We start from the raw sequence: 9565 nt of genomic DNA, 5'->3' as shown, positions 1-9565 counted from the left end.
GATTCCTCCAGGATAAACACTTATTCTGATTCTGAACATTTTCATTGGCTTGTTTGTGCAATTATTTTCATACAATTTGTACACATCGTAAATAATCGATAAGAAATTCACTTTTGAGTTCACCGTGTCAGGTTGAGTGGACCTGGTGGGAGAACAGACACGCAATGCCACTGCTCATATGCTGTACTCCCCACCCTACCAACTCTTCTCTTCCCTTGCATGCAATGCTTTACCAAAAACGCCATCATTTCTCCAATAAGTCACACCACAAACAACAGTTCGTGTTAAATACTTTTTCCTGGATTACAATAACGTACATTCAAACATAAAGCATTACAAATGTCGCTCCCACCCTGCAATTTGACGAGAGCAGAGGCCACATTTGTCATTCACACAATGTGTAGCATTTCCAAATTCATAATCCTATTATCGAAAGGCAATGGCAAGCCTTTTTGGCAATACCCTAAATATTGCAACGACTTTTCGAATACTTTTTTTTCAAATCAAGATGGTTCAGGATTTGCCGAACAGGTAAAAAACTAAAAATATTCAAATCGTTTTAATATTCTGCCAATGTTTATATTGCCACTTCACAAAGCTCATGGCTGACATATGTGCTAATCCAAAGCACTACATACAGGTGAAATCGTAAGAAGGGGGCATTCATACGCGTTACAGCGATGAGCAGGTGTCATCAGCCTGACATTCGATCACTCCGTATCACTCGTGTCTATTCACGTTCTAACTTAAGAAAAATTACATAATGCGTGTGAACCCTGATAAAGACCCAATTTAAAAAGTATTCAAAGCATGAATAGATGCAAGCTGAGATAAAAAAAACAGCATGTACAAATAAGAGACACCATAAAATTAACACGTAAGCTTTTTGTGATCAATATTATTCATGATTAAAGTCGTTTGGGTTAGATCACGTGAATGTGTTGTACACCCACCTGGACCAGACAGCCATTTAGTGAGTTTGTCACATGACCAGAACGTACATTATTACTTCAGCACACCGGTTGTGTGTTGGAGAACAAACCCACAACATTTACAATTGAGTACGACGTTTCGCTGATGATAGTGAAACGTGTATTTAGGTGCGGGAGATCTGAGGAAGAGACGACAGGAACGGTTGATGTTGTGACCATCGCTCTCTCCACCATCGCTGGTCCGGATAAGATGTTTATGTTGTAATCAGAAGAGCTTAGCCACTTTTGATAGTGGGTCGTGGGTACGAGTAGGATTTTTTTTTTGGGACGGTGGCATCTGTGGCTAGTACAACAATGTTTAGCAGCAGTAGCCCAACAAATGTTCACAACTAGTTGAAGAACAACTTAAAAGTACTTAAATCTTGATTTGAGGCTTTCGTGACTGCAGGAATCCATACTCTTTGGTTCTTTCGGTAAAGTCACGTAGTTAGAAATAATACTTATTCCGCAAATGTTTATGAATTATATCCTCAAGTCTGGGACTGGCTTGGAAATTTAATCCGATATGTATGATAACGTGGATAGTGATCATGATAGTGATAATAGTACGTCAATGCTGTTTAGCAGAAAAGCCTGAGTCGCAAGACGGTCTCTTTGTCAAGAGGATCCTGCATTGAATTGTTTCACCAATTCCACGAATAAGTGCTTGACATTTGGAAGAAAAACTGTTTACTCATCAAATCTCGCATATACGAGGGAATACCACTCAAAGCTTCATGCATAAAGATGAAAGACTCAAGAATCCTTCTGCGTGGACTGCCATACCAAAAATGTTAAGAACTGCCCTAACCTAAACTAGTATCGTAGTGCAGCATTCTTCATATTTACTACACACCTATCGGTTGTGCCATTCCACCAGGTGTACCTTCCCACGACTTCAGAAAATAACATCTAGTTTCGATTTAAAGCTTTCGTGACTGCAGGGATTCATCTTCTTGGTTCTTTCAGTAAAGTCACGTAGAATGGAAATAATAAATATAAAAATAAAACATAATAAAATAATTCTCACTATTATGTTTTATTTTTATTATTTTATTATTTCCATTCTACGTGACTTTACCGAAAGAACCAAGAAGATGACATCTAGTTGTTAAGTGGTCGAGGACGGCGCTGCCCCCGTGACAGTCATGACTGCGAGATATGCGTGAAGGCCCTCACTCTACTTAGTTCTCCTCCGTGGGGCCCGGGGAGCAGATGCCTCGTCCCTGCACGAGGAAGTCGGGGCCCCCGTCCAGCTTCCTCGGGTCACCGTGGCCCTGGGCCACGCAGCTGTACTCCAACCCGGCATCCGCACGGCCACCGTCGTCCGCGGAGCTGTCATGACAAAAGCAGGGTCTAGTAGGTCACCAAGATAGCATTTACAACGAACGCGTGAGAATATCGCCTTCGTGTGTTTTTGGGGTTTGTCCTGCAACGTTGTCCGACGTTTCAGTCCACGCGCTGTGACCTTTTTCGGCACATGGAGTGAAACATCGGACATCGTGCCAAGCAACAGGCACTACAACACACGGTACGACCAGAATACAGTACTCATCACAGAGCTGTGCAGCTCGATGGTGAGAACCTGCATAGTAAAGCTTAGGAGAGTACACGTACAGCCTTTGGTCAATCCACTGCTGGATGAGGGCATCTGTGTGCCGTGCGGGTCGTGGGGTTTATATTCTCATACTGCACCATGGTGGTGATTTCGGGTGGGAGCATGATAGTACAACAGTGGATTTGCTGTACACAAAGTAGCTCCACAGCCTATAACACCTGTTAAGCGAGGTGGTTATCCATTTAAGCACTAACAACTATGGTATGTACACAGTACAAAGAAAGAAGATGTCAGCACAAACATAAGCAATTTTTTTAAATAAATAGATGTTATCTTAAAGGAGACCTTTTTTACGGAAACACCATGTGACAGTAGAAGAGCGACATCAGATTTTTAGGAATTGGGTTGATTTCTTAAATTGGGATCTAAAAAAAAACGTGTGCCTGTTGATGCGTTGTGAACAATACAAATGTTTCAGAAAAATACTTCTCTTCGTCCCTCTTTCCTCGCATTGCTCAACATTAGAACTCCCTCCAAATCGTCTCTGTACACCCAAGTTCCTTTAACCTTGACTCGATTAAAGACGCATCTTGGGCTATTATCTGCTATACTAGTGCAAAGATGACTTGGACGCACTTGTCTTGAGATGGTTTATTTAAGGTGCCACGTGCTCGCAATCGAACAGGCGGAGACCCCACTGCAACAGCCCAGAATCTCCCGCGCGTCTCCCTTAAATACGATCAGAGGCCACGCCCCGCCCTCATTCCCAAACCTTCTCACTGGTTCTAGACCACTCACTCTACCAGCAGACTCCACTGTCCTCTTCCGTCACCTGGCCATGCTCCTATTCTCGATCATTCCCGTAGCCACCAGTCCTATTGTACTGCAGGCTCACTCCCCTGTAATTACCTCCCGTGGCCACTAGTCCATTCACACTGCAGGCTGACTCCCCTGTCATTATCTCCCATAGCCACTAGTCCATTCACACTGCAGGCTGACTCCCCTGTCATTACCTCCCATAGCCACTAGTCCATTCAGACTGCAGGCTGACTCTCCTGCCATTACCTGCCATGGCCACTAGTCCACTCACACTGCAGGCTCACTCCCCTGCCATTACCTGCCGTGGCCATTAGTCCATTCACACTGCAGGCTGACTCCCCTGTCATTACCTCCCGTGGCCACTAGTCCAATCACACCGTATGTTGACTTTACGATCATTACACAAGCAACGGTGTCTTAGCTGCTGGCTGTTTTACGCTAAATATCCCCTTTTGACCTGTTTCCAGCAATCATGATTTAAAAAAACTAAAATTATCTGTTCATATGTGTATTGCATATTCAAACATAAAAATTGAAATACGTAGTAACGTATACAGTCTTAAGCTTGAACATGAAGTTGCTGCAGAATATGCTATTACATGCACCCCCAACTTCTGCATTTCCAAATTGAATTATGTAATCTCTCCTAATGTCCATGTTCACAGCATGTGTGCTGTGTAGGATGAGCAGGAGGTACATTGCCAGTCTGCCATTTTGACATGAAACCAAATTGCAACGATTTCTGTTCAAATCCGCATGGCCGCTAATAGGCCAAGCGCAACCAGACACGTACTCGAATTTTCGTGAGAGACCAGACGAGTCGTCTTCACACTCCTCCTTGGACGCCCTGGCCGCTGCACTCCTGGCACCTTTGCATAGTGCATGCGCCAGCTGCTGTTGTTGATGCTGATCCGTTTGATATTGTGAGCTGGCATTGTTATACAGGCTCTGGTCATCCGTCATATTTTTCGCTTTAAACATGGAGCTGGGCGCACTGCAAAAGATAGAACCAGCGTTTGTTTTGGGGGACTGCCTGCACTCAGAAGTTACTTCATCCGCTAAGCTTCTCGGCACTGCCACCGCATGCTCGTTCATCAAAAATGTTCCCATTTTTTCTTGGATCGCCGGTGAAAGCTGCCTGAGCCGGCCCGGGCTCCGCTGCCTGCCATGGGGTGGCGGGCTGGGCAGCTTCCGTTGGCCGAGTGGGGGGCTGGGCAGCTTGCGCTGTTCTCCGGGTGGGCTGGGGAGAGGACACGGAGTGGAATGGCCCGGCTGTGGGGGCGGACTGGGCAACCTCCGAAAGGCCTGCCTGCGCTGCAGGTGCTGGCTTGGCTCCGTCGCCCAAGGTGGAGTGCTGGGGCATGCGCCCCTGGGTGGTGGGCTGAGCTGGCCGTCGTGCGACAGTGGTTTGAAGTGCCTGCTACTCAGAAATGGTGGACTCGCCTGTTCCTCCTCCGTGGAGGGCAGGTGGACTTGTCTCCACTGTCGGGGTGGGCTTGCATTCCTTCGTTGAGATGGTGGACTCGGTTGTCTGATTATCGGTGGACTGGCCTGTTCAGTTAGAGGTGGACTTGACTGTTTGTCAGGGCAAGGAAATGTTACTCGCCTCCACTGTGACGGTGGGCTAGCACCCCTGCAATGAGGTGGTGGGCTTGGTTGTCCAGTCCAAGGTGGGCTGTGCTCTCTTGTACTAGGTGGGTTAGTCTGTGTGGTTCTAGGTGGGCTTGCTTGTCTAATACCAGGTGGGTTAGTCTGTGTGGATCTAGGTGGGCTGGGGTGTCTGCTTCTAGGCGGACTTGGTTGTCTGGAACTAGGTGGGCTAGCCTGTGTGGATCTAGGTGGGCTGGGATGTCTGCTTCTAGGCGGACTTGGTTGTCTGGAACTAGGTGGACTAGCCTGTGTGGATCTAGGTGGGCTGGGGTGTCTGGTTCGAGGTGGACTTGGCTGTCTCGTTCTAGGTAGGTTGGCCTGTGCGGCATGTTGTGCCAGGCTTTCCCGTCCTGTCTGAGACTTTGTACTTGAATCTTTATGTTGTGTATGTGGACTGGGTTGTCTACAGTGGGGCGGTGGGCTGGCCTGCCTGGCTGTAGGTGGACTCGACTGTCCATCTGGGTTGACTATATGACTCTTTCTCCATTTGGCAGGACTTTTATTTTTGTGATGAGATGGGGGGCTGGGAGGCCTGGCTTGAGACACGCTGTCCTGCCTGTCTCTGAGTGGTGGGTTGCCTTTTGGAGGTTTTGAATCGGCACTTATGTCCATGTAGCTGCCATCTCCCCGCTCCTTTGCGTTGGAATGTTGGGAAGGTGGAATGAGCCCATCGTCAATATTCATGAGGCTGTCGGGGCAAACTACAGGTTTGAGCAACCGGTATCGTGTGGGTAGTGGAGGAAGAACTCCCACAGCATTAAAAAGCTTCGGCTTGAATGGTATGCAACTTGTGCTGCTGTAGCTAGGCATGACAGGGTTCCTGCTTGAATTGGTTTTAGGTGTGATAACTGGCACAACCCTGCTCAGTGGTATATGGGACTCATTGTTTTCATCTGGCAGAGATGGCTGGGCGTGGGGAATGATGGCTTTTAAAGGACCAGATTTTTTTATGGAGGAAACCTTGTTGCTCTTTGGCTGCTCATTCTTGTTCCCTTTAAGCAGGCCGTGATTTGGCAGCACGCTGAATCCCTTATCGAGTGACGTCTTGATCCTGCTGCTCCTCGGCTGGGAGCCCTGCGCGGCACTGGATATCTTCGGCCTTCTCTGCTTGTCCATGAGGACACTCTGCTTCGCCGTCTGGAACGTCGTCTCCAGGCACTTGGCGATGCTCTTCTGCACGCGGTGCAGCTCCCGGAGCGTCACGTCCTCCTGCTGGTTGGCGAGCGAGTCGGCTGACCGCGAGCGCCTCCTGTTTGCGCCCTTTGATGGGCTGCCTTGTGCCGTTTTGGGCCGGTTGCCCGACTGCAGTTTCCCCCCCTCCTCCTCTGACCATTCCGGGTCTGGGGGCCCTGGCGACATGAACAAAATGCGACTGCTGATGGCCTCCTTCAGCTTCAGTACCAGCTCGTCCATCTCGCTCGAGTTGCCCACGATTTGCATCACGTGCTGCTTGGCAAAATCAATTTGCCGCTCGTCTTCACGCTTTCTGTCCCACGTCGCATCCAGAACGCCGACCTCGACGTGCGCCTCGTCCACGATTTCATCTGCGAGTGCGTCCAGAGAGCGCAAGAACGAGCTCCTGCCCTGCTCCGCCATGCCGTGGTCGAGCGGTGCAAGCGCAGTGCGTCCCACCGCCGCGCTCCCGGTGTCCCTCGACTCGGCAAACATGGAAATCTGCGGGGGGTAAAAGACGTCCTTGAACTGCTTCTCAAGCGCGCAGTGGTGGGACATGGACCTGTTGCCCGGCGGCTCCGTGCCCTCCAGTTGACACACCGCGTTGCACACGAACGTGTGCCCGTTGCCGGGCGGCCACGACTCACAGCGCCGGCCATCCCTGCGAGCGCACGCGTGCGTGCCGCTCGGCGAGTCGGTGCACAACTCGCTCAGTGACTCGTTGTCGGCGGCGATGCCGCTGTCATCCGAGAGGGCTGTGGCTCTCTCGTCCGCGCCGGGTGACGGGGCGGCTCCCACCGCATGCAGGGCTAGCTGCGCCATCGTAGCCGCCACGCTCGAGTCCAACCGCATCTTGGCGATCATCTTCTCCTGGAGTTTCTCGTGCGCCGACTTCATGTAGCCGACGATCAAGTTGAGGGCCCCCGACGTGGTGCTGTTGGTGCTGTCGCTGATGCCCTGCAGCTTGTTTACCGAGTAGCACAGCACCTGCTGCGGTAAGTCAAGCCCTTCCATCTTGTCACTGCACTGCGTCGAAAGTCCGAATTTCAAACTCTTGAGCAGCGCTTCGCCGGTGAGCACGGCGCTCTGCATCGTGCTGTTGATCTCCTCGCACTTGAAAAACAGGAAGCTGATCATTTGCTGCAAGCTCTGCTGGGTCTCCACTATTTGGTCGGCAGAATTCATCATGTCGTCGTAGTCGTGCAGCGTGTGGTTCAGATACTCGTAGACGGCCTTGTGAGCCTCCACCATTCCGTCGGGAAAGTCGATCTTGCTCCGCTCTTCCTGCCCGTCCGCCTCGCTCGGACGCCGCTCCCGCTCCGGATTACCATCCTCCCGTGTCTCACCGACATTTTCAGGCACGGCTGGGCAGTGATACTCGAAGTCGTCCACTTTGCTCGACGCCTTTATTTTCGCGATCAAATCTTCGGCAAATGCCGGCTGTCCCGCGATTACCTCGGACATCACGAGCGAGGCGCTATTGACGATCCTCTCCCTCAGCCTCTCCTCCACACAGACGTGCACGATGTCCTTTTCTCTCGGGACGTAGTAGCCGATGTGGCCGTCGTCGTCCGCGTCCGAATCGTCCGTCGTGTGTTCCCCATCGTCGCCGCGACGGCCGCTCGAGGTCATCACCCAGTCGGACCGCGAGCATCGCTCGCTGACTGCTCCATCGCACGAATCCCGCAGCGGCTCCTGCGCGCAGGACTCATCTGAGCAGGTGAGGCCCAAGTGGCCAGGTAAGGAGGGCAGCACGTCCGCGTGAGATGGTGTGCACCCCATGGCAATTTCCCTTCAACCTGTAAAGACAGGACACACATATTACAGGTGTGCGAATACAAACATTTACAATGCACAAACCGTATTTTGTTGAGGAAATGAGATGACCAAACCATGTCATAAACGTTCGGCGTTGTTCTGGATGTGTCGGAACATTCTTGAATGAGTGTGCATTGTTAAAAAAAAATAAACGTACAAATAACACAGTGATTTTATTTAGGTTAACAACAGACAGTATATCAGCTGTTCACGTATACCACTGAACAACTTTTATTTAACGACAACCAAGTTGTGAATAAATATCAACTCTTTGGTTCTTTCGGTAAAGTCACGTAGAAAAAAAATAAATTAAATTATAGAATACGACGTTTCGATTGCAACACAAGCAATCATCATCAGGTAGAAAGCAAAGCTAGTGACCTTAGAAATACAATGCAATCCAACACAGAGAGTCGGCTAACACAACAGTCAGCACCTCACCTGGTTGATTACATTCATCCAAAGATTGCTAATTTTGAGAGAGAGACAAAACACAGACACGGAGACACACAGACAGACACACAAGCAGAGAGAGACAACACAGAGACACACAGAGAGAGACACACAACATAGACACACACACAGAGGAAGACCTTAGAGTAATTCCTGCAGTCACGAAAACTTAAAATCAATAAATATCAAGTTCATTAAAACCATTCTATAGTCACATTATATAACATTAAAAAGCTATCTACAAATGTAATACATTATTATATATGTACAGCCAACCCAGTTCTCTCGGGGAAATATAAAACAAACAGCTGTTTAAGTCACCATTTATTTCAAATTACATTTTAAACAATTGCCTTGTTTGCATGGCAGCTGGTTGGGTAAGCAGAGCTCGGATTAAAGAGAACACGACGGACAAAATAAGCCTCATCGCTCCGTACCTCCATGGCGATGACCAAACGCAGCCAACGTTGCCCATCTTCCACGGCAGCCGCCCTTGGGCACGGACTCCATGTGATCGGTGACTCAAAACAACAACAGCAGTTTTAATTGTATTTGACACCTTATCGTCGATTCGCTCGCAGATTGTCCACGGGTCGCCACCAGCGCAATGACGACAGTCGCCTGCCACGTCCGTCGCGCAAGGGGAAAAACACGCAGATGGTGGCGTGAGGTATTAGGGTAAAACTCTAAGCTGATTAGCGGGATTCTCCGGCGGGATCTGGCGCGTGCCTCGTGGTGCCACCTGAACGGGATGGCGCTGACGGAGTGGGTGACGGCGGTGCCAGAAAGCTGTGCCTGGGAGGCTAACCCACACACACACACAAACGTGAGAAATGTTCAATTGCATTAAGCCACAGTGGCTTGGGGAGAACCATGGTGGGGAGATGTTAACTACCTCGCCTGGTGTGCATGAGGTCGTGGGTTCAGTCCCAACCCTCATGCTTGTATGCTCTCCTTCTGGTCGTCGTGTGTATTTTCTTCCAGGCCCTCACGTTTTTCTCTCTACATTTAGAAACATGTGTTTAGAGTATTTGCCTGCTATGCATTTCCACGTGATAAGCCACTTCGTTGAGGTATCATTTGTGGCCAGGTCGCTGGCCACATACTAACCAGTCCCCATGAC

This window comes from Lampetra planeri, chromosome 7 (genome assembly GCF_965212315.1).
Source record: "Lampetra planeri chromosome 7, kcLamPlan1.2.h2, whole genome shotgun sequence".
NCBI lineage: Eukaryota > Metazoa > Chordata > Hyperoartia > Petromyzontiformes > Petromyzontidae > Lampetra > Lampetra planeri.
This window is presented reverse-complemented; position numbering follows the sequence as displayed.